Source organism: Castanea sativa, chromosome 4 (genome assembly GCF_040712315.1).
Source record: "Castanea sativa cultivar Marrone di Chiusa Pesio chromosome 4, ASM4071231v1".
In the NCBI taxonomy this organism is placed as follows: Eukaryota; Viridiplantae; Streptophyta; class Magnoliopsida; order Fagales; family Fagaceae; genus Castanea; species Castanea sativa.
The window spans coordinates 6,174,235-6,200,957 of record NC_134016.1 but is presented as its reverse complement, the minus strand read 5'-3'; the positions used below and the strand labels follow the sequence as shown (position 1 = coordinate 6,200,957).

The window sequence follows — 26,723 nt, the reverse complement described above, 5'->3', positions numbered from 1 at the left end:
TTGAAGAATTCCTTGGATTTGAATGGGACTTTCCTTGAGAGAGAGAGAGAGAGAGAGAGCAATTGTTGGACCCTCTGCACATGGAGGGCGCATGCGTTCTTTTGTGGCATGAGCACAAATAACCATCATAGTATTAGTAGTGAGTGCATAACAAGTAAACCAAAGCCAAGTGAGTTCTCATTCTAGGCCTGAGTGCATTTGGAATGTAAGTTCAAATCCAAATTAAAATGGGCATAGAGACACACTTTTTGACCAAATTTTTTCTAAGAAGCTGAAAGGCAGCCCTACATATATAAATCCAAAATTTTACTCCATCCAGTTGGTACAAACTATAAATCTTTGGTCTTAAGGTTAATTAGTATTTCTTGGTATCATGGGAGTGTTCAATTCTTTCTCCCCACCTATAATGTAACCCAAGGAAAGGGATTGAAATTTTTTTTATACGTACTACAAAGTAGTGTAAGTATACTAGTCAAAAAGTAAAATAAGAGTAATTATAGAAAATCCACTTAAAATCATGAAAAATAATAACCACACGGTTATGTTAAGACATTTTGGACAATGGATAAATTTAGAGGCTGCAGCTGGTAACAAGCTTTGAGACACAATAATATTAATGTCTAAGTTATCCTATTTTATAATGGCTTTAGTCATTAATTCCATTGAGCTAGGTTGGTCCAAATTAGTCATCATCTATCTTTACAAATGTTGGTTGCCTTACAATAAGGTTAGAGATATTGGTAGATGTTAAAACATGATGCTGTCACAAGCTTTGAAATTTGAAAAGCCATGCTAATGGAACTCCTTATTCCGAGGGGCCAAAGTTCCCCTCTCAATTCTTGATATTTGGATTTGAATTTGAACCTTTTTATTTTTTGGGGAACAATTTAAAATATTTGCCACATTTTCCTATGTTCTGAAAGGCTGCAACTAAGAACCACTCTTAATGCTGGAAAGCGAAGAAATCAAATCCTAGTAAATGCTCTTCAACAAAGTGTCTTTTTCATAAATTTATCACCTAGAGGTGTGAATTTATCTCATTGTGGCATATTGGTGGAAAATGATGAGGGCAAGAACATGGCTAGTGGGTAAGGAAACCATTGTCACAATCCAACAGGGCCCAATTGTTTAGACAATCCTGGTTTCAGAGCAAACAACAGGCACATTGTGAAAGTATCCCAAGCTAAGTCATGCGTATTGCCTAATTTTATGCAACAGTTGCAGAATGTAGAGGACCAATCCTGATATTGAGCATACATGCAATTAAATGAGGGTACTGTATATTTATTATATGTTTCTGTAATATGCTTTGGACTGAGTTTTAATCTCTATTCTTGATTTTAGAGCGGCAGTTTGATTCAGTTGCCAAATGTCCACCTTTTGCAAAGTGCTGTTCCATTCCAAGAAAGAAAGGCTGGTAAGAATTTTGCTACCTAGAAATGGAGTACATTTGTCTCAAAATAAAGTTTAGGGACAACTTTTATTACAATTTTAAGGTGGTTGACTTTCAGTGGTAGATCTACGTGACAGTGATTATTTACTTGTCTTCCTACCACAAGAGATTCATTATCTAATGTTAAAAACCCCTTTGCTAGTTTACCTGCACTTGCCTTATACTGTGAACTGTGAATTACAAGTACCCTCAAATTCCTACCCAACCTTCAAATTCCCACCCAAGGATGTGGTGTCTCAGCCAGGAAGGAAGATTTTTTCTTGCTTTTTGTCCACATTGTGGAAACAATTTACTGATTCTTGTCTGATTGAGGTTCACAATCACATTGCAAACCACAATCTCTCTCTCTCTATATAAATATTTTTTTTCTTCATTTTTATTTAAACATGATATTAGTCACTTTTATGTGGCCTTCCATAGGATTCATAAGATCATTGTTGACCATCACTCGGCTTAGTCACTACTAATCATTGTTTGGACTAGCACTACCGACTATCATTCTAACCAATCATAATCAACCACTACATACCCCAACATCTTTCATAACTACTTCTCTCTAGGTAGGGCACTTTCCTAATTCATGTTTTGAGTAGATCCTGATTTTAAGGCTTGTTTTCACATTTGTTACTCTTAAGTCACCTTAATTTGTGCATTACTGATTCTTTTTGGATTTAATCTATGTGAAATCCATCAACTCATTCATATGCTTCACCAAAACATTGGCCTCTGTTAATATTCCTTAGGTTAACAATGTAGCTATCTAAGGACGAAGCCAGAGTTTCATGTTAAGGGGAGCAAAATTCTTATAAGATTGAATCTCACAAGATGACTATTTTTTTTTCTTTTAAAGAACAAAGGACTAATTATTATTACTAAATAAAGACAAATATAAGAATTTGGACAATATGCTGTATGCATAAGAAATTAATTATATATCAATTCATAATTTAGTTTTCAATTTATAAATTTATTAGCTTGTTACAGCTAATGCATTTCCCTCAACAACCAATTAGCCAACCAATACCCAGTGGAAATTAAGGTTTAGTACAACTAATCAGCTAATGCCCAAAGAATCCATCAAAATATAGAACATTAAACCGCAAAGAAAATTAGCTTCTTTTTTTTTTTTTTTTCCACGCAGGGGAACTACTATGATGCAATTGACATACATTTGACACAAAGGAATTTCATTGACTAACTTTTAGGCACGCGAGTTTAACAAATTCACCAATCAAAAACCACACTTTTCATTATTAAAAGAACCACACACAAACACCCACAATATGTACACAACCAAAACGAGCTTAATTCAGCTAATATAACCCAAACATCAATTTTCATTGAATATAACTCATCAGCTAATGCCCAAAGAACCAATCAAAATTCAGAACATTAAACCGCTACGAAAACTAGCATTTCATGCAGGCAAGTTTAACAGTTCACCATTTGATTCAACTAATATAATAATATAATCATACAAACTATGAATTGCACAAAAATTAAGCAAAAAAAAATTCCGTGTTGGACTAAAATTAAAGTAGAATATTGAGAGAGAGAGGGGGACCTTTGGATGTCTTTCTTTTGAGAGAGGAGGCATTCGAGGATGCATTCTTTGCAGAAGACATGGCCCTTTTGGCAACACAAGGGGTCGATGAAGGGCTTGAGACACAGAGAACAACCATCCAATTCTCTAGCCTGAATTTCGTCGCTCTTTTGATGGAAATGGAATCGGAGAGAAGAGGGAGACGCATTTGACGAGGGAGAGCCGATTGACGGAGGAGATTGAAAGACGAGGGAGGCCGTTGGATGGGTTGGGTTTGGAAGAGGAGGAGTCGGTGAGGCCGAAGAAGAGCTTCGAAATGAGAGAGATTTTGGGTTTGGTCAGGTGAGTGAGAGAGATCGAGCAGGAAGGAGTTGATGGAGGAACGGGTGGAGATGATTTAGGGTTGAGAGCTAGCAATCTGATTTAGGGATTTTTTTTTTTTTGTTATTTATACTAAGTGTTAGGCCGCGTTTAATTAACCGCAGCTCCAAACATGTATGAGCTGCGTTTAATCAAACGCAGCTCCAGACATGTATGGAGCTGCATTTAATCAAACGCAGCTCCAGAAATAATGAAATTTTTTTTTTTAAAATCCCTGGAGCCGCGTTTCTAAAAACGCGGCTTAAGTCCTACCAGCCAAACGCAGCCTCAACACCCAAGAACGCGGCTTCAGAGCGGGTCTATAGCCGCGTTTAGTAAACGCGGCTATACCTTTTGCCTGGAGCTGCGTTTTTCATAAACGGGGTTCAAAATCCCTGTCTGTAGCTGCGTTTTACGAAAACGCGGCTAAAAAACGCGGCCCAAAAACGCGTTTTTTGTAGTGGCACCATAGATGTTGATGGTCGAATTGTCTGTAATACAATCTGGGGACCTCTGGCAAGCAGGTGTCAAAATTGCAATCCTTTGGCTGGTTTTGTAGTCATCTCCTACTCCTCTCTTTTTGACTTTCCCATCATACTTGTTGAACGGTGGAATCTTTTCGCCAGAGGTCTTGGAGCCCTTGTTTTTGGGTCAGATCCTCTCACACAAATAAACCCTCTGATAAAGCAAGTCCGAATTTCATCTATTGATAAACTTCTTAGTATTGTTGTTGCTGAAGTTGCAAAGTATGCAGTTCGCCTTTCTAGATGCCATATCAATTCCCTAGGAACATTCATTGGGTTTTGGCTTGATTCATCATCAGCAAATACCTCATTAACTTGAAAGTATGTTCCATTTAGTGGAAAGCTCCCTCTCATTGCCGTTTGACAATGTATCAAAATTGTTCCACGAATTGTGTTGGAGTTCTGTTCTCGAGACGAATTTGAACATGCTAGAGACGAATTTGAACATGCTTTGCTTGGTTTTTTTTTTTTTTTTTTTTTTTTTTTTTTTTTTTGATATGGTTTTCACGGTGGTTTGTATGTTTGGATTTGAGTTTTTTGGCTGAGTATAGATCTCGTTGTTGCCGGCGTTGGGTATGTTGTGGTGGATCTTAGAATGATTGATCTGTTTGATTTTAAGCTTGTAACAAGCTTAAAATGCTGAAAATTTGTACGCGTGAATGGGAGTGTGTTTCGGGAGAAATAGGAGTGTTTGATTTGTTTTGGGTTTTGTTTTTGATAAAAAATGTGTTAGAGCAACGTCTGAAAGGGAGGTGGGTTACGGAGTAGTAACGGAGAGAAGCATAGATAGGTAAAGTGTAAAAAATAAAACCATGAGCGGGTAAGTTAAATTCAAGTTAAACCAGAAGTGAGTAATCCGTAATTATTCCTTATTTTAAATTGACTTGAAGGCACGCTATTAGCACAACAAGGCTACCAGTTTCAATGACATAATATAATTATCCGAGAAAAACATGGGAATTAGAATGTGGAGAACTCAGTCAGTTACAGGAGGTTATTTGATCCTTGCAAATGTGGGACACATAGCCTAAAAAACTCACATCAAGTATAAATAGAAGACCTGCTACAATGAGGGACCTACAAACAGAGCAAAATTAGAGATCATTAGTTATACTAGAGGAGTACTCAAAGACTCTTTTATTTTTTTATTTTTGGTAAAAGTTAATAATTTGCATCCATTATAATTAGAAATTATTAAATTTTTCAATCATAAAAATACCTAGGGTGTGATGAGTGTTATGTGTTTGTAGGTAAAATATTTTTTTCATATCACCCCTAGGTTTTTTTGTGATTAAAAAATATAGTGATTCCTAATTATAATAGATGCACATTAGTAACTTTTACCAAAAAATAGAAGAGCCTTTGAGCACGTGTGCTCAAAGGCTAGTATCAAATCATAATGGATCCAAATTATTAATTTTTACACAAAAAATAGAAAAGCCTCTGAGCACATGCTCAAAGGCTCTCTCTCTCTCTCTCTCTCTCTCTCTCTCTCGAAGTTAATGATTTACATTCATCATAATGGTTTTTAATGTGATAATCAATGTTTAAGTGATTGGAAGTAATTGCATACTCAAAGGCTAGCATTCTCGAATTAATTTGTTATTAATCTTTAGGGGAAAAAAATTGAACCTATGAACAAAGCTTAAAAATTTACTCAATCACCAAGTTGAGGTCCACGACATTTGATAATGCATCACTACATTTTAATAGATAATTGACTCAAAAAGAGATTTTATTTTATTTTATTTTATTTCCTGTGTAATTCGTAATTCTAGAATAAGTTTGTACCTCACATTACCCAGGCTTTAACTGGAAGTAGGCAATTTGATGAAGAAAGGTAAATTGACTGAAATTGAAAAGGGTTGAAACAATGTTAAGCAATCTTTATATGTATTCTTTGAAACTCTCCAAACAAAAAGCCTCCGACATAATTTTGAACGATGTACATAGAGAGATAGTAATCACAATATTGTGTTCACAACGAAAACACCAAAAAATGAACAAATAAACCCAAATTTATATTCATTAACCAAAATTTAAGACATACGTTGACATGTACAATATTTAGGATACATCAAATCACAATTTAAATGGAAATCTCAATGGCTTTTAAGTCAGGTTTCTTCACCTCCACCTTAGGGACAGCGACGGAGCCACTGTTGGCTGGGGGGGGGGGGGCAATGGCCCCCTAATTTTTTTCAAATTACATTTCGCTCCCCTTAAACAATATTGTTGATTTTTTTTAAGAGTAATGTTATACTTATTAACTTTTTTACAACATTTTTACTAACTATTTTGGTGATAGATTCTTATTGGTTCACATATGGGTCCATCACTTACGTAATTTTTTTACTTATTAATAACCACTTATTATGTCAACAAATTATAAAAAAAGTTTGCAGTTCTAGCATTTTTCTCATTTTAGTGACCATAGAAAAATTTATAGATTTAAAATCTAATATAAATATATACAAGTCCAACCAAAATTACCAATAGTATATAAAACAAAAAAAATATTATGCTCAATCAACAAATATTATCCAAACTAAACAACCTTATCCTTTAAAGACTTCTAAACAAAAATAATTTTGTTCTTACACAAAAAAAAAAAAAAAAGACCTCAGTGGTTAAATAATAGCAGTCAGATACTGAAACTGCGACAGCCAACATAAAGCCTCCTCCCTAGCTCAAGGTTCCGGCTCCGTCCTTGCTTAGGGACCATCATAGTGAAAATGCCATCGTCCACTGCATCCAGCATTCATTGCAATGCTCCACTGCATGCCGCGTGTCATTCTTTTCTTCCTTCTTCACTTGGCTCTCTCCACTTATTTGTAGTACTCCGATCTATCATATTCAACTTCATTCTTCACTTCCTCTTTCTTAAGCCCAGGAAGATCATCCTTGAACACATGCTTCTGTAGTCTCCTTTCAATCCACATGAGTGCTAACCAAAGCATAAGTTTCTGTTGCAAACTGAGGTTCAAAAAGCTATTGCAAAGTCAGATTGGAAGCTTGTAAAAAAAAAAATCATACAATAAGCAAAATAAATAACCAAAAAAACCATTAAAAGTAGGCACAACAACAATTCAAAATAAGTTGAATGCCAATTATTACAACATTTTGTGCAACCAAATTCAGCAAATTAAAACCATAGACATAGTTAGAATAGTTCAACCAAACTGTAACATGTCTTTAATTTGTGTTAGCAAAAAGCTATAAATTTTCCTGCAACATTAAATTCTTAATTGATTAGTAAACCACATATTATAAAAAAACAAAAAAAAAAAAAAAACCAATCATCCCTAGGGACATTTTATCAAACAATTTATGGGCAATAGATAGTAATAGTTCAAAGAGTCAATAATAACATGAAAGTGAAAAGAAATTATAGCAATTCGCAAATGTATTCACAGAATGTACATATTGAACTAAGATTTTTGGAATATCTATATGTGGGGCATGAATGGTGTAGTGTAGGCTATTTTTGAGTGAGTGGCTATTTTTTCATGTAAACACATTCCCCACATCCATTTAGATAACGTTTAGGAATATAAGTTTATCTAAATGGATGGTAAGTAGCAAATATATATTTCTGAATCAAATCCACAGATTATTCTGAATGTAATGAACCAAATCAATGTACTTGGCCATCTAATTTCCATATCACCTTGTTAGGTCCAGCGTACTAGGTGTTGGTAATCCATGACAAAAAGACTGAGTCTTGTTGATGTTTTAATGTAAATTTATAAGTTCAAAATGAAAGCCCAAGATTTGCTGAAGAAAAATCAAGAATCTATAAGTTTGACTTCAAGTTCGACCGATTGAGGTGAGTTTGACTCTTGTTCAATTCCAAGTTCTACTGATGGAGAATCGCAAATTCAGTTTTTAGATCTTTGACATGATATATTAAATGTACCATAAACATGGGTTTTTGTAACCTTAATGGAGAGTTTATATAAAGGCCCATTACGCCCGACTTTATATAAAGGTTAGAGTGGTAGGAGCCCCATGTTTTTCAAAGAGTAGATTTGAGCCTCCACCTATTCAAGTCATGAGAGTTTATGGGCATATAGAGAAAAGTCAACACGGTGTTGCTATTGTCATAATGCAGATCTTATATGAAGCCATAAGGAAATTTAGTATACATCAAAGTTGCTTCTCAACCTTCAAGTGGTTTTCTTAGTGTTACAAATGGGAAGTTTTTGTGATACAAATTTGGAATAGAATAGTCTAGAAGGACGATGATGCATGTCAAGGTTCTCATGAGTCTTGTTATTATTATTATTTTATAACTAGTCGCAAACTCACGCGATGCATGAGAATATATAAATATTATGTAATGGAGTGTAATTTAATAAAAGTAACAATTATTTCAAGTGTTATCTTTTTTTTTTTTTTAAATTCTACAAGTATTTTTTATCTCTACAAATATATCATAATTAATATTTTTTTTTTTTTATGTTTGATTAATATTTTTTTTAAGGTGAATCATATTCTTCTAACTTCTGTTATAGTGTGTTATATTTGCCTAATATACAACTAAATTTTGTAAATTTCAAATTTATTATTCAAATTTCTCATCTCTTAAAGAATAAGGAGATTATCAAGATAATAAAAACTTATCACAAAATTACAATTTATGTTAACCAAAATGAAAATGAAATCAAAGGAATAAAAGATAGACTAGCTTTATAATAATTTATTAGTCAAACAATGGTAGGCATATTCAAATTTATAGCCATGTAGATTGTGTTTTTATATAAACTCAAATTCCTATTTCCACAAAAAATATAAGTATTAACCCAAACCAAAATTCAACCAAACCTACAAAAGAAAGAGAGGACTTTGTGATGGGAAATTTTAAAAACACAATACCATAGCACATAATTTAAAAAAAAAAAAAAAAACTATCAACCTTAATCAGAGTTATAAGAAAGAACAAAAATCTAGAGAGAGAGAGAGAGTACTCACAGTTTTTTCGTGGAAAAATATGGATTGAATGAAAGAAATGATACCGAATTTATACAAAAATAAAATGAGGAGAAAAAGAGTAAAAATATAAGAAATAAAAAATGATAAAGGAAGTGTAACGGTAAAGTAGTGAGTAGTGGAGAGATAAATAAGCAAAAAGGGAGAGGAAACATTGGAGGAAGTGTAACAATAAATGATAAGTTGATGTGGCCGCTGATATGGCTCAACAGAAGTGTAGCAACAATAAATGTTACGCTTCAGCTTTTATATATAAATATAAATATAAATAGAGAGAGAGAGAGATTTTACTATTTGAGCTAATTGATGCAACCTAGAAAATATTATATTATGTTGATTTTTTCCCCCATACATGGCACAACTTAGTGAAAAATAAAATTAACTACGACAAATATTATTCAATTGTGTACCAATTTGGATAAAACTTGTAAAGGACAAAAGTTCATCACCAACTCTTAAAGTAGAAAAGTACATCACCCAAAAACTTAAAATATATTTCAATTACACGTTACATTTTGACAGTAGAATTGATGTCAGGATACTTCCACTTCCGAATTTATACTTTGTTGTAGAAAGTCTCAAATCTTAGGTCACAAGTTGCACTAAAGATCTGCACTCCTTTACTCAAGTCACAACATTTTGGAATAAAACCAATTGAATCATTGTGGCACTTCATACTATCTAAAGCTTGAAAGGTCTCTAGGGCATTGAACTAACCTGTGGAGTTTGTAATTGCCTCCAACATCGAAGTCTCCGGTTGAAAACATTTATGCATTCACAGAAGCTTGCCCTGCGAGTTGGGCCAACCACTCTCCTTTCTTTTGTCTAATCAATTGGTTAGTATTCATATTTTCTTGGGTATCTGCGAAGAACAATGTGTCACGGTCAATTTGGCCAAAGAAATCCAAATTATGATACTTCAATGTGCAGTAATAGTACCATATTATTGCACCTTTATTATTGGGGCAATGTGACCAACTTTCGTTGGTTGCATTAACAATACAACTCTTGCAATCTTTCTCTAAGATATCACCATGACAAATGGCAAGCCCATAAACTGTGTTTGCGCCTTGACCCTCTGTGCCTATTGCAAAACCAGTGAAAGGGATTTTGTAGGAAAGATAAGGTAAAAGCTCTTTCAAATTTGTATCATAATGGTCATTGATTGTGGAATTTAGGAAGCCTAAACAGTCATAAAAGTCACTGATTAATATTTATAAGTTTCAAATTTATTATTCAAATTTATCATCTCTTAAGGAATAAGGAGATTATCAATATAATAAAAACTCATCACAAATTACAATGTTATTTTAACCAAAATTAAAATGAAACCAAAGAAATAAAAAATAGACTTTATAATAATTTATTACTTAGAAAATTGGTAGGCATATTCAAACTCATAGCCATGTAGATTATTTTTATATAAATGCAAATTCCTATTTCCAAAAAAACCTAAGTATTAACCTAAACCAAAATTCAACCAAAGCTACAAAAGAGAGAGAAAAGACTTTGTGACGTAAAATTTAAAAAATACAATACAAAAACATATATTAAAAAAACCATTAACCTTAATCAAAGTTATAAGAAAGAGAAAAAATCTACAGAGAGAGAGAGAGAGAGAGAGAGAGAGAGAGAGAGAGAGAGAGAGAGAGAGAGAGCGCACTGACAATCTTTTCGTAGGAAAAATATGGATTGAATGAGAGAAATGATATCCAATTTATACAAAAATAAAATGAGAGAGAAGAAAAGTCAAAATATAAGAAAAAAATGATGAAGTGTAACGGTAAAGTAGAGAGTAGTGAGGAGATAAAGAGGCAAAAAGGGAGGGGAAAGGTTGGAGGAAGTGGAAAGGTTGGGGAAATTGTAATAGTAAATATGAACTAATAGGGAGAAGAAGATGTGTTTTTTTATTATTTTCTTATTTTTAAGAATAGGGAGAATAAAAGTTTTAAAAGAGAAAAATAAAATAAATAGAAAATAAGTGGATAATGTGGCTGCTGATGTGGCTCCATGGGAGCATAGTAACAATAATTGCTACGCTTTAACTTTTAAATATATATAGATAGATTACTCTTGCAAAGTTAATCGTGCATCCGCCAGGAGATAATATAAACATTTTTTGCAATTATATTCCTTCACTATACTCAGGTAGTGCAAATCCTTTCTCGTTTCTACTGCACTGGTGCTTTGAATTGTAATGAGTAAGTTATGAGGTGTCTTATATTTATGTTTGGGCTATTGCTATTTTGAAGAAATTCTTGTCTGATTTAAAAGACATCTGATTCATTCTCATTAGGGGTGGCAATTCGTGTTCACATGTCGGGTTGAGTTATGAGTATTATGTTTTATGGGTTAACACGAACCCGACCCGTTTAGTAAACGGGTCAGGATTCCTTAACCCTAACACGACCTGTTTATTAAACAGGTAACTCGACACGACACGTTTAACCCGTTTAATTAGTAGGTCATGTTAGGGTCAACACAAATGACCTATTTATTAACCTATTTAAGTAATGAGTCATAACTAACTTGAATAACTTGTTTGATTAATAAGTCATGCCTAACCCGAATAACCTATTATTAATTCTCATATACCTCTCTCTCAAAAAAAAAAATACTCATGTATCTAAAATTATATTATTACCATAAATCAAGTAATAAACATTCTGTTACAACTTACAATCATAAATCTAGTAATAATAATAAAAGCAAATAATTCTTTTCTACCTTCAAAATCAAATTACTAGTCCAAAAGGTTCCAATCCATTCTATCAAATTCAATAATATGTCAAAGTTTCATAATAAAATATATATTAAAAAAAATTATTACATGGCATCCAAGTGCCATATCAAAAACTAAAAGAAATCATAGTTTAAGATTAAAAAACCAAAATGATTACATGGCATATCAAAATACACATTATGGCAAAATTTAAGTCCAACCAAGTACCAGATCAAAAACTAAAAGACATCCAAATTAAGAGACTGTATTAGAAAAAATTGAGGGTCCATTGAAGAGGGGTCTTCTTTGTGCTCATTCTTATTGAACATACATTCAAATGGTGCTTCAAATTTCCAATCCCATATACTCCAACAGCAATATATTCCTTTCCACACTTTTTGCATTTGCAAATAGGCTTTTCTCCATCTTTTGTAGGAAGCATCTGAAAGAAATGGCAAACACTTGAAATCCTCCTCCTTTTGTTGTCTTTATTATTTGTCTTAGTATTAGACTTAGACTTCTTTGGTAGAGGAAGTTCAACCAGTTCTTTAAGTTTATCTTTTAGGTCAATGCCTTCACCTTCATTTTTAGTGTCAATACACTGCATCTCATCTTTTTCCATCTAGAAAAATTTAACGAGAAATTATTAAGCAGAAAATTAGTAATTATAAGATGACAGAAACAAATAAACTTGAAAAGAAATCATAAATCATGACAAATAATTTTAAAATCAACAAAAAACAAACAAGTCTATTATCAGTACTAAATACTTAACAGTATAGTGATTAACAAAAAAAACAAAAAAAAAACAAAAAGCAAACGGATTTTCAATTATTTTATTTTAAGAGGACAAAAAAAAAAGGAAAACTAGAAAAGTAATCATAGACATAGAGCAAGACCCAATTATTTTAAAATCAACATTAAAAAAAAAAAAAAAACAGATCTAATATTAGTACTGAACAATCAACCTGATAGTTAAACACAAAAACATTTATTTCATAAAAACAAAACAAAGATACGTTAAAGTTTGAAATGTGGCAGGCATTCATCCAAAAAAAAACATGAGAAAGTCTTGTGATGAGAAACAGGTGTGTGGCTGTGGAATTTTTTTGTTTAAAAAATATAAAATATCTCATGCTTTAATCTCTTCCCCAAACAGATAACACAAACACACCACAACTCTCTTATCTTATCAGTTCATCTCCCTCCCCGCTTCTGTCTCTTTTTTGTTTTTCCTTTATGAGAATCTCACGTCTCAGTCTCTCTTACAAAAAATAGAACCAAACAATTCTCCACTCCCATTTCAGTTCTCTTCCTAAGCAAGCTGATCTAGCAATGACAAATCTAATGTCTAAGGCTTGAGCTTTTGGCAATGATAGAACCGTTCACTCTATTTTTTTTTTTTTTTTTTGAACTAAAATAATTCATGATTTTCAACTTGGAAAAGTAACATTTTTTTTTTTTTGCAAAAGTGGTGTGTGTCAAATAGTAAATGAGTGTGAGAAATAGATGTTGTTCACATACCTTGCAAGTGGATTTGTCAGTTGAAAGCTGAAGAAAGAGGTGAACTGGTGAAGCTGTGAACCCGTGAAGGAGAAGAGAGAGCAGAGAGGCAGCTACGGTTTTGAGGAGAAGAGATGGTAGTGGAGGCAGCTAGGGATTTGAAGGGAAGATAGAGTAGAGGGTTGAGAGACATGGGGACGACTAGAGATTTGATTTTAAATAATGTAGAATCTGTAGATAAGAAAGAGGAGCGGTTGGAGTATTGAGGAGAAGAAGAAAAGACAAAGAGTTAAGGCTGATGATAAAAACAAAGAGACAGAGTGAGAGAGGCATGACTGAGATCTGGTAGCAGTGAGGGAGGAGAATAAGAGAATGGGTAAGCTTATATACCTAGGTTTATAAGGGTAAACTAGTAAAATTACATTTATAAGTTAATCGGGTCAAATGAGTTCACATGTTAAACACGAACACGACCTGTTTAGTAAACGGGTCAGCCATGTCGATCCGAATATGACTCGAACCCGTTTAGCCTCAACCCATGACCTGTTTATAAATGGGTTAGTCGTGTCAGATTTTGCCACCCCTAATTCTCGTATTAGTCTACAACTATCATTGTCGCATCCAACCCAAACATATCCTATCCTTACTTCTCTATTGAATAAAATTTCTATTTCAGTTTGTAAAGGTCATGTAGTAAAATTTGAAGTATTTCTAACATTGTGCTTTGAAGGCATAGTTATGGCATCACCAGTGATGAGTGTAGAAAAATCATCAAGGTCAAGTCAATGAAAGATAAGTAATTGCTTAAGCACATTCAACACGTTAGAAGACTGTAGACCAAGGAAGTCAATACCGTACCGGAGGCTGTACCAGTTTGGCCACCGGTACGATATATTTCGGATACCGGTCAATACCGGTGTACCGTTTCGGGTTTACCGCTATTTTATATATATATATATATACACACACACACACACACACCAAAATCTTTAGAACCATGTTTATAAATATATAATATTTCACTTATATTATAGTAAATATAAAAGTTTATTATAAAACATTACCTCAATTCAGAACAAATTATTCATAGTTTTAGACTTTAGTATCAAATAAAAGAAAAAAAAAACACAATATAAAAAATAGAAAGCTTAGTTGTTCATTGCATACTAAGAAAACAAATAATACTAAGAAGTTAATGTAAATAAGTTACCATTATGCCTTTACAAAAATTTAAAAATTACAAAACTAAAAAAAAAAAAAAAAAAGCTTTTTCCTGTACCGGCCGGTACGCCCGGTACCGGCCGGTATTGCCCGAAATTGGCCGGTATGGCCGGTATGCGGCCGGTATTTTTTCCGGTACAATATAGAAGTGTACCGGTACCGGTGCACTGGCCGGCACGGTATGTACCGGCCCGTACGGTATCGGCCACACTGCTGTAGACGCTCATTCTTTGCAAGCCCAAAAGAGAGGAAGGCCCAAAGTCATAGGCTAAAGAAAGTATTGTGGAAGTGCCATTAAGCGAGTGGCAGGAACAACAAATAGTGGGTCTAACAAGTAAATAAATGGATCCTGAGGAAGTAAGTGGGCCTAAAAAAGCCCAGAAGAAAGTAACCACGAACCCATGGGCTGTATAGATGTGGAAAAGTGAGAATGGGCCATAGCCAAACAAAAACGGTTGAGGGCTAAAATGGTAAAAAGCCAAGCGTGGCTGGCCCTATATAAGAAGCCCTACAGTGCACGGCTAGAGAGGGGAGGCAAAGGGAACCTCTGTAAAATAGTGGCAAGAATCATAGAAAACAAGGGAATAAGAAAAACGCAGAGGAGAAAGGAGAGAAAGGATAAAAAAGCAAGAGAGTAAAAAAAGAAAAACGAAAGAAAAGGAAAGGATTAAAAGAAACAGAAGCAAGAAAGAAACAGAGTGAATGGAGTGATTGGCATGCACCAAATGGATTAATCTCCCTCTCCCTCTCCCCTTCCAACTCATGCTCTCTATTAACCATTAAAAAAAACAGAAGAAGAAATCTCATTCAACCCAAGTCACTTAGGCCCATTCCTTCAAAGCAGCTAATTTCCCCTCAAAGAAATTAGTTGCGTTGAGGGAGTGGTTCCCTTTCCTAACGCAAGCTCCGTAAAACGGCTCATCACGGCGGGCTAACATTTGTTTCTTTAATATGCTCCTAACTCTCCATCTAACATTCATTATTCTAATACTATAGTGTAAAATGGCCACCCTTCATTGAGGCCCATTGACTATATTGCTTAAATCCCTGTTATTTTCTTTTATTTTTTTTATCATATTTGTCTGCTGTAGCTAACGTGATAGTTCTATCTGCTGTAAAGATCTGATCACCAAAAGGCATTGTTTGTGCACAAGCCGGATTAGGAAGGTTTGTTCTCGGACCAGTCCCAACTCTTCAACCCAGAAGAAAATCTTGGGCCTTGTGTAGTAGCAGGTAGCCTAGCCCAACACTTGCAAAAAAGGCCCAACACATTTAAATTGGCGACTCCACTAGGGAGTTGGGAAGTAGATGGATACAGAGATCCTCGCAAACAAATGCCGCCAAGATCCAAAACAACACGTAATATGAGCGTTATCCCCTCGCAAGTTGAGTCAAGGCCAGCAACGCCTCATCAGCCCAATCAGGCAGAAAACATCAATGAACCGAGGGCTGAGCCCTAACCGCAGGCAAGGAATCCCGCTGACGGGATCAATTCTTTTGTCGAGGTGCTACAAGCACTACAACACTCACAGCAGTAGATGATGGAGGAAATACGCCAGTTAAAGACAAAAAAGACTAAGGAAAAAGGAAGCTAGCATGACCCCGAGCATGCAGCTGACAAAGAAGAGACACTAGTCGGAGGCGTCTTGCAGACAGAAGGACAACGCTATATCATCATGGCAGAGGTGGTAGCCCTCTTAGAATAGGAGAGGGCCAGAGCACCCAAAGAAAGGTTCTATGCACGCAGACCCCTTTTATCCGTTGAGGGTGCTTAGCAAGCCATATCTAAAAAGATACAAGCCACGCGCCTTTGCACAATATGACAGCAAAAAGGGGAGCGATGTCGAACACGCGAGCAAATTTATCAATACTCTAGGCCCGTATGCGGCAAACGAGGACTTGTGCTTGCGTAAGTTTTCAAAATCACTATGCAACCATGCCTACACTTGGTACATCGGTCTGAAGCCAAGATCCATCCCAACCTGGGATGATATGGTGGATGTATTTTGTACTAAGTACTTCCATAAAGTGGAAACAGTAATGCTTGCCACCTTGCAAGCTAATAAGCAGAGAAATAGAGAAGACTTGATGGAGTACATCAAAAGATTTAGGGACATAACGCTGGATTGCTATGACCATTGCAAGGAGAAGACATTGGTGGAGATGTGTATGATGAATATGATTAGAGAATACAGAGTTGTTCTAGAAAACATTAAAATTTCCCAGTTCGCACAACTATTATAAAAAGCCAAGAAGACCGCCCAATCGGTGAAGCCAAGTTCCAACAAAAGGAGCGCCCCGCAGGACATAGTGGCATCCACCAATGAAAGGAAGAGGAAGACAAACGGTAGGCAATACGATACCCCTCCGCCAATACCATGCACTTCTAAAGAATTGGACGTTCTTTTAGACAAGTGGATAGTAGATGGAATTTTTAAACCCAATCAAGTTGCCGGGGAGCCAACAGAGGAAGAACGAAGGGACCCACACTTCTACCGCTTGCACAATTATGTACAACATCCTACGGCAGAATGTTGGGCACTCCGCAAGCTGGTGCATCGCAGTATTAAAAAAGGGACCCTGGAGCTAACGCAGCAAAAAGTTCAAAGAAACCCACTTCCGAACCACAAAGGGAAAGGCGTAGCAGTGGTGGTAATTTGTGCGGACCCAGAGGAAGACGAAGAGGAAAACCTAACCCTGCCTGCCACGGCTATCACCACTTTACAAAGAAGCTCTAAGTTCAAAAATCTGTTCGACCAACTAGGTCTCACAGCGAAGGAGTGAAAGACGGCCACAGAGGCTCTAGTAAGCATTGCTTCCGGGGCAAGAATAGAATGCTTGTTAGCAAAAGGTACAGAAGATAGGGCTCTCCTTCAGGAGTTAACCGAAATCATCTTCAGTGATGGAGATATGGAAATGGGCTATCTCGACCACAGGAGACCCCTTTACTTGGTTGCGTCTATATACCAGATCCCCATCAAGAGAGCCTTGGTGGATATTGGCGCCTCAGTGAACCTGGTACCATTGAGCACCCTCCAGGCGGGGTGCCTGCCACAGAACTTGGCGATACACCATAATGCGTCAGGGTTCGAGGACCCGATGGTAGGATTGTGTATAAATTATGAAGATGCGTGGGGCTCACGAGTGAGACACAAATGGGCCCCAAAAGTGAAGAGCAGCACAAAATCTTGATATGTTGCGTAGCCCAGGAAGACTCAAAAGAAGGAAATTGTGATGAAAGAGACGAGGAGGTTGCGAGGGATAAGGATGCCCAGGTTACAGTAAAAGAACAGACGGAAGAAGTCGACTTGGGACTCGGCCCGCACGAGCCAAGGCCCATCTTAATCAGTTTAAAGCTGTCAGAAAGAGAAAAGTTAGAGTTCGTACTACTATTGAAAGAATACATAGACGTCTTTGCATGGAATTATAGTGAAATGCCAAGATTGGATCCTGGGTTAGTGGTGCACACGTTGAAAGTGGACCTGGAGGCCAGGCCAGTAGCCCAGCCTGCCAGAATTTTCCATACTAAAATAGAGGAACAAATAGTCAAGGAAGTACAGAAGTTGTTGGCCGTAAGATTCATCAAACCCATTCAACATCCACATTGGTTATCTAACATCGTGCCAGTGAAGAAGAAGAATGGGCAGATAAGGTGTTGTGTAGATTTTAGAAATCTTAATAAGGTTTGCCCAAAAGATGAATTCCCGATGCCGAACATGGACCTATTGATAGATTCTATAGTAGGAAATGTCATGTTCTCCTTTATGGATGGGTTCAGTGGATACAACCAGATCAGGACGGCACCGCAAGTTGCGGAGAAGACTGCCTTCAGAACGCCTATAGGCAACTTTTACTATACAGTAATGCCGTTTGGGTTGAAAAACGCAAATGCAACTTATCAAAGGTCAATGACGCCCATATTCCATGACATGATGCATCGAGAATTAGAAGATTATGTAGATGACATAGTGGTGAAGTCAAAAAAGTGGGAGGAGCACATTCAACTATTAAGAAAGGTGTTTAAAAGGTGTAGAACCTTCAAACTTAGAATGAATCCCCTCAAATGCGCATTTGGAGTATCCTTAGGGAAATTCTTGGTTTTTCTGGTCCATAGCAGAGGAATAGATGTGGACCTAGGCAAGGCTACAACCATAGCCACTATAAGACCTCCAACCACAGTAAAGGAGTTGAAAAGTTTCTTGGGGAAGGTCTCATACGTTCGAAGATTCATCCCAGGGCTGGCATCTATCACCTCTGCCTTCGGTAAATTACTAAAAAAGGGGCAAAACTTCAAATGGGGGGAGGTACAGCAGGTAGCCTTTAACAGGTTGCAGCAGATTATGATAAACCTTCCTACCGTGCAAGCCCCAGTCCGCAAGAAGCAACTATTATTATACTTAGCCACCAACCAATACGCTGTGGGTGTGCTGATTGCTCAGGAAGATGGAGATGGGGTAGAACAGCCAGTGTACTACATCAGCCGGGCCCTAAAAGACGCAGAAACCCGTTACCCAAGGGCAGAAAGGGCATGTTTGCAATTGTGTATGCCTCGCAGAGGTTGCGACACTATTTCCTGGCCTATGAGGTGTGGCTGATGACTAATTCTCATGCTATCAAAGCCTTATTGTGACAACTCATCCTCTCTGGCAGAATATCCCAATGGTTGCTGCAACTATCACAACACAATCTAAAAGCAGGAACTCCCAAAGCAGTGAAGAGCCAGGCTATAGTAGATCTACTAGCACAGTTCCCAAGAGAAGAAGAATTTTCGCTGGATGATGGAGTCCTAGGGGAAGTGGCTACTGCAGAAGAAGTTGAGGAACGATGGTTAATGAAGTTTGACAGGTCTTCTACCGCCCAATCAGGGGGAGTGGGAGTGGTTCTGTATCACGAGGAAAATGAGGCTGTAGCGCTATCATTTAAACTGGAGTTCCCCTACTCAAATAACACGGCAGAATATGAGGCCTAACTAACTAGGTTAGCCACGACCCTTGAGATGGGGGTCAAACACTTGAAGGTGGTGGGAGATTCGAACCTAGTGGTCTACTAGACCAAAGGGAGCTTCTCCTTGAAGTAACCCAGCCTAGCTCCTTATCGAGCGATGGCCCAGAAGATGGAAGAAAGGTTTTCAACCTTTGAAATAGAACACGCGCCGAGAGGTGAGAATCGGTTCGCAGATGCGTTGGCCGCGCTAGGTTCGCAAATAATATTTGAAGGAAATAGTGCCAAGATAGAAGTCAGCAAGAGAAGAGAATCAATCATAGAAGTTTTGAAGGAAAAGTTATAGGAAGAACAGTGCAAAGAGGATTGGTGAAACCCCAAAAGGAAGGTTTTGATCAAGGAAGGTGAGCTTGCACAGTTGAAAGCATTAAAAGACTATACTCTGGTAGGAGGAAAACTGTACCGCAGGATGCCAGGAGGGATCCTGTCAAGGTGCGTGGGGCAAAAAGAAGCCCAGAGAAAGCTGAAAGAAATGCACGACAAGACCCGCAGATCCTGCGGAGAGATTAGCCTCTACCGCAGACTCCAAAGGGCAGGTTTTTATTGGCCGAATATGGGGAAAGATGCGGACCAGGTCCAAGTCCAATGTGGGACCTGTCAACTTGCGGCTGACAGGGAGGAAAGCTACGCTATGTTCGCTAGCGAAGATTAGAGGGAGCTATTCACTCAGTACCTAGCAAAAGGTGTCCTGTCGCAGAAGCACAATGAGCGATACAAGATTAAAAGGCTAGTAACGTGCTACTTTTTGCACAATGGGGTCCTTTTCAAAAAGGGGCATGATGGAGACCTACTGTGTTGTTTGGGCCCCGAAGAAGCAAAAAGTATGATAAAGGAAGTGCACGCAGGGGAATGTGGAGACTACCAAGGAAAGAAAAAGTTATACAGATATTTGCTGCATATGGGTTACTACTGGCCTGCCATGAAAAAAGACACAGCAGAATTTGTAAAAAAATGCCATAGCTGCCAAGTACAGGCCAACTTGATCCACACCCACCCGCAGCAATTACACAGTATGGTCACCCTATGGCCATTCCACACCTAGGGGCTTGATTTGGTGGGGCCCGTTAACCCGCCATCACGTGGGTCCATATGGATCCTGGTCGCCACGGAATACTTCACCAACTGGGTAGAGACAATGCCACTTCGCAAAGCTACTGGAGGAGCAGTGGCCAATTTTATCAAGGAAAATATAATAGTAAGGTTCGGGGTGTCCCATAGAATTATCAGCGACAATGGCACACCATTTGTCAACAATGATGTAAGGAAAATGCTGAAATTCTACCAAGTTAAACACCATCGATCATCGCCTTATTATTCGCAGGGGAACAGGCAAGCGGAGGCGAAGAACAAAGTTCTCATAAAAATCATCAATAAAATGAGCTAGGAGTATACAGGAAGATGGGCAACGCACCTGCCAAACACCCTCTAGGCCTACAGGAATTCACCAAAGTCAGCCATAGGATTTTTGCCTTTCTTTCTGGTCTACGGAATGGAAGTGATGGACCCAGCAGAAATAATGACCCCCTCCCTACGCGTTATGCAAATGAAAGAAAGGGAAAAAGAGAAAGAGGTCTTTACAGTAGAAAGATATGAGGACCTAGAAGGGCTTGATGAGAAGAGAGAAGAAGCCCAGGAACGCAGCCGCAGATACAGGCGAAGGATGACAGAAGCCTACGGCAAGATGACCAGGGAAAGGGTATTCATGGAAGGGCAACTCGTACTGAAAGCAATGAATTATGTCAGAAGAGGCATAGCAGGACCATCTAAGTTTGCACCTAAATAGGAGGGACCATTTGTGGTAAGGGAGGCACACCCTACTGGATATTACTGCCTAACTCAGACAGATGGTATGGACTTGATGGACCCAATCAATGGGAAATGGCTGAAGTGTTATCATGCGTAGAAGGAAGGAGAGTGAAAGGTCACGAAACCACTCTAGAATATCATTTTTTCTTTTTTCTTTCTCTTTTATTTTCCTTTGTTTCCTTTTATCTTTCCAAGGGCCATGTCACAAAACAAAGGATTGTAATATGCTTTCATGAGAATAATATGCAATGAAAAGTTATGAGGCATTATGAAAACATCCCATGTCATAATAAGTAGATAGAAAGGAAGGCAGTAGCATCTCATAGTTACAAAACCCAAGTTGTGGCAAGCCTGCCAAATGAGTGCATAAAAAAAAAAAAAAAACAAGGGAGATACAAAAGGGATTAAACAGAAAAGGAACTGGAATCACATCAACGGAGGCCGGAGATAAGAGTCTAGTCACCAAAGCAGCTAGAACCGCCAGTGCTAGAAACAAGGCTCTCACGACGACCCTCCAAGTCTGCCACCTCCTTCCTTAGAACCTCAAGACGCGCGTCAATAGCTTCAATGGCAAGCTGAACCTTCCTCATGAAATAGGCACGGGCAATCTCACGAAGATGGTCCAAAACAAACCCCACGACAATCCTCAGGAATCCTAAAGCCATGGAAATCAACATAGGGAGGCTCGGAACCCTAGAAATCTGCAGGAATGAGGTCGTTAACCTCATGCTGATCGAATCAGGTAAAGAAGGCTGCAACCTCACTCACCAGATCAGGTGCTGCGGCAGAACTACCACCCCTCTCAAATTGAGAAGGAACAGTTGGGAGCGAACCTGGTAGACGGCACCAGAAGCGAAATGAGAACACATGACTAAGCAAGTCAAAACAAACAGCAAATGAAAAAAAAAAAAAATAGAGACTCACCAGGGCCTACGGGAGTAGGGGCTGTGGGAATGGCAGAAACGGGTGCTACAGGTGTGGCAGAAGAAGTTACAGTAGACATATCTTTGTTCATTGCCACTTCTTACTCTTCGGAGGTCTCTGCAATAACAAGGAATGGGCATGCAAAAAAAACAAAACGGGGAACCATAGCAGGAAGAGTGTTATGTGCAGAAGAGAGGTAACAAGAAGAAAGAGGGAAGGAAATTTGGCGACATATAGAAATACGTACCCATGTATTTAACTCCGTGCCCGGAACTTTCCTTCTCTCCTTTAGATTCCGAGACCCTCTTCTTCTTGGCCGGTTCATCATTAGAATCCTCCAAGATATCCTCGGATTCTTTGGAGGACAAGTCTATGGTAGGACCGCGTGTGGCAGAATCACGAATGAAGGAAGGGGTGACCACCAAAGGAGAGCCATCCCTCACGGCCTGGGATAGAGATGCAAAAGGGTCACTAGTGGAGATAATGAGCGGCGTGATCAGGGAAGCAACCTCGGCTTGAATAGCAGCAGCAGCAGGATCCTTCTCTTGGGAAGTGGGCATCGAAGCAGGAATGATAATGGTCTCACTGACCCCTTCGGCGGGATCTCCCATTGGAGCAGCAGGAGTAGCAAGGGTTCCAGCAAGAAACACCGCTTCTGCCCCATCAAAGAAACCCTTCGTTGGAATGCCTTGGGAGGCAGAAATCTCTGCAGCCGTAGGACGGTACACGGAGATAGGTTGAGGGTCAGCCTGAAAAAAAAAAAAAAAAAAAAAAAAAAAAAAAAAAAAAAAAAAAAAAAAAAGAGAGAGAGAGAGATGAAAGTTGGAGACACAAATATATATATATATATATATATATATATATATATATATTTATATATATAATAAAGGAATAAAAGGCAAGAAGTCATATCTCAAGCTCAGGTTCATCCAGCGGAATGGGACGAGTAGTAGACGAGTCCTCCTTGTACTTTGACTGCAGGAGAAGAAATAAAGGAAAGGGAACAAGCCAACATGGGTTAGCCGCAGAAAGAGATTCTAAACAAGAATGACAAAGAATAAGGAAGAGAGTTAGAAACAACATACCCTCCGCTCAGTAGTGGTGGGTGCTTGGGGGGGAGAAGTTTTCCTTTTATTGCCTCGTGTCCTACTAGAGGGAGAAGCGTCACTGGATGGCGAGGAATGGCAGGCTTGGTCTTGCCTACGGTAGAACGTTTATTGGAACGAGTGCGAACAGGGGGAGGAGTGGTGCTCTCCAACACTATATTACTCATAGGAGGCATATCGCTTTCGAAGGGAACAATATCTAAGCAAGTCTCAGAGGAATGATCACCTACCTTCTTCTTTGCAGGCTTGGATTTAGCAGAACTTTTCTTCGCTGGCACAGGGACATTGATCACCTTCACCCTCTTTTCCTAGCCTGCGGGGTAATCACCATCATGCCAATACCACCCTTTCTCCTCTTCGATCCATTCAAATATGGCAGAACAACTTTGCTTCCTAGCATAAGCCCGCACAGGTGCAGAAGGCAAAAATAGGCGGGGATTGGCGGAGACAACCATGCTAAGCCCACTAGGCGGAATAAAGGAAAATCCACGGCTACCAAACAAATCTTTCTCAAACGAGATCATCATTGCCTACCAGTATCCATGCAAAGCCGTGGTACACATACCTTCCCTCTGAGAACCTGGGATGGTAACTGCTGTGAAGTGTTGACTCCAGAACTCGAAGGTAGTATGCCGCAGGAAAGGTCGGATAGAAGTGGGGGACTCCACAAGAAAAGAAAAACCATCAAGAATGTCTTGGTCCAGTCCAAATTGCCTTCGCACACGGTTGGCAGGATAATGTACATACCTGACACCTTCATCGGCCAAATAAGGTAACCACCCAGCGTTGGTGGCTATCAAATATGTTATGCCCCTCTCATCAAACTCAGTCAACGGGGTGGTGGTGCCAACAATTTCAATAAAAGTGCCCATAACAGAATCCATACATGTGTAACCCTTACCTAAATCCCTATACACCCTCCAAGAAAACCCAAATCCTTTATCAAAAAATTCGACGATAGGATGCCCAATCGGCTTTAAACCAGCCAAAGGAAAATTGGAATCAAACCTGCCACAAAAGTCCGTAATAACCTCTGGACACGAATTGTACTTCCCTTTAGCAAAGTGCACGGACCTACACTTAGTCAGATGCTTGGCACAGCGCTCATACAACATGTGCTGCAAGATGATGCTGTGAGCGGAAGTAGTGATCAAGTGATAAGAGCCCGCCTGACTCTCGTCGCTCCGCAGGATGTCTAGTTGGACATACAGATGCCTCAGGAACATAGGTGCGAGCGGCAGACTCACCCCAGCAACAATCTTGATGGCCAAGCAAAAATACAGAGGCTTCACGGCGTAGTGGGGATGAGAACCAAAAGCATACTTACATAAGCAGAATGCTACAATGGCTGCGCGACTGGCAGCAGCAGAAAGATTTGAGTGAGAACTAATCCAAAATGTCAATTTTGCGTTACCACTCATCCATTTCTTTAATTCGGCTTCTATGGCTTCTTCTTCTGAGGAAAGCTCGAGGGTGGCAGGATCGACGTCACCGAGAATGGGCAGAAGCAACTAGTTAGCCACGTCTTCCAAAGTTACTGTAATCTCACAGCAAGAGAGAAAGAAGGTATGCGTGGTGGTGCACCACCGACGGACTAAGTGGTGAAGGTTAAATAAGTCCCTGAAGTTGGCCAGACAGCGGGATTGAACGATGGCCTTCAGTACGCCGGCCCGCTAAAGCAAACCTATGGAGCGTGTGTCCGACAACTCTCGGTCTACCCACTCCTTCCAACCCAAAGCAGCACTGCACCCAAACTTGAAATGAATGGGTATAGGAAGTGAAACCCCCTGGTAGATAGAGACATCATAGATCGAAGAGGGCAAAGGAGCCCAAGAGATGTCGGGGTTGCGCTGGCAAAGAGCGAGCCATATGCGGCCAGGCGGCAGCGGCACGTAGTCACTAGGAACCTTAGGGAAATGACCATGAACATCATACCAGGGGTCTAGGAGGGGCGCGCACTCGCTGTTGGGGTCATGCCGCTCCGCTTCTTCATCGAAATGATCTGACTCGAAGTAGGGGACCTCTTCGTGCACCGCAAGATCATCAGCGATCTCTTTCCCTTTACGGCGGGAAGAAGATTGACCTTTTGCTGGAGTCATATCGTATCGGTTGGAAGGAGAAGGAAACTCGCAAGGATTGGGAAGGGAAGCATTGAAAAGAAAAGAGAAAAGAAAGATTGTTTGTACCTGAAATCTGAAAGGACTTGGCTTTAAATACCTGCGCCATGGGGAAGGGTGCGAAGGGATGCGATGGGCCAGTTAGAGATGAAGGAAAAAGTTAATGAAGTGTAGGCTATACTTCAAAATAATTGCTAAACTGGGAAATTTGAAGAGACCACTATTCACGGCAGGAAAAGAAAAAAAAAAAAAAAAGGGAGAAATGTATACAGATTGGGATCCACTTTTCGAAAAAAGCCCGTGAAGGAAAAGGAGAAGGGGAAAACCAAAAGCATAGAAAAGTATTTATTCACATATGAATTGTGGAAGATTTCATATATTCAGGGGGCTAAATGTAGACGCTCATTCTTTGCAAGCCCAGAAGAGAGGAAGGTCCAAAGTCATGGGCTAAAGAAAGTATTGTGGAAGTGCCATTAAACGAGTGGCAGGAACAATGAATAGTGGGTCTAATAAGTAAATAAATGGATCTTGAGGAAGTAAGTGGGCCTAAAAAAGTTCAGAAGAAAGTAACCACGAACCCATGGGCTGTATGGATGTGGAAAAGTGAGAATGGGCCACAGCTGCTACGACAGGCCCAAAGTAGTGCAAGTAAAGAAAGTAAGGGACTGTGGAAAACCTATGAGCCCCAAGGGAAAGGTGAGAAATACTTGAGTTGAGGAAGCCCAAGAAGTTAGTAAAAGCCCATGGGAGATGTAGAATTGAAAAAGGGCTGACGATGCTCGAGAAAGTAAGTGGGTCAAGGACGCCTAAATGAAAGTAGGTGGGACAATAGGAGCCCGCAAGTAGCGAAAGGGTCCAATGAGATCATTGGGCCTTCGGAGAAAGAATGAACAGAAAATGTCCAAAGTGGCCCAGCAGGCTTGGGGTCAAATAGGCCTCATGGTAGGCATAACAGAATTGTGTGGCAGGAAGCAAGTAACAGGGGCTGGGAATAAAGGCTTGAAACGGCCCACGAACAAGCATGGCCCAGTCCTCAGAAGATGCAAGCCATAAATGAAGGGTTGCGCGAAATAGCCCACGCCAAAAGAAGCCAAAAAGGAGCAGCAGGCTGGGCAGTTTGACGTTCAGACCGTGGCAAACAGATGAGCAGCAGGCAGGATTTGAACAAGCACGGAGGTAAGGCATGTGCAAAGCCCAAGCACCACCAACCTGTACCTAACCAATACGAGAAATGGTGAGGTCATGGGTCAGAGGTAAGGGGGTATGGTCTGGTGGTGGGGAGGGGAAAAAACCCATTTTTGTGTTTCCTGCTCAAGCCTTTCGGAAGCAATGTTCTGCTAGGAAGGCATGCAAACCAAAAGAGGCAAGGTTGAGTGGGAACCACCAGGTGCATGCCGTGAGGGGTAAAAGGAAGGGGAGTATTCACTCCTTGGCAGGTAGGAATGCCGCAA

The 26,723-nt window shown here is 39.1% G+C and overlaps 1 protein-coding gene across 1 annotated transcript in view; it reads right to left on the bottom strand.

Moving 5' to 3' along the window:
- LOC142630389 (endochitinase-like) overlaps nt 1–26,723 on the bottom strand; it is a 46,616-nt gene that overhangs the window by 8,454 nt on the left and 11,439 nt on the right. The window lies entirely within an intron of this gene.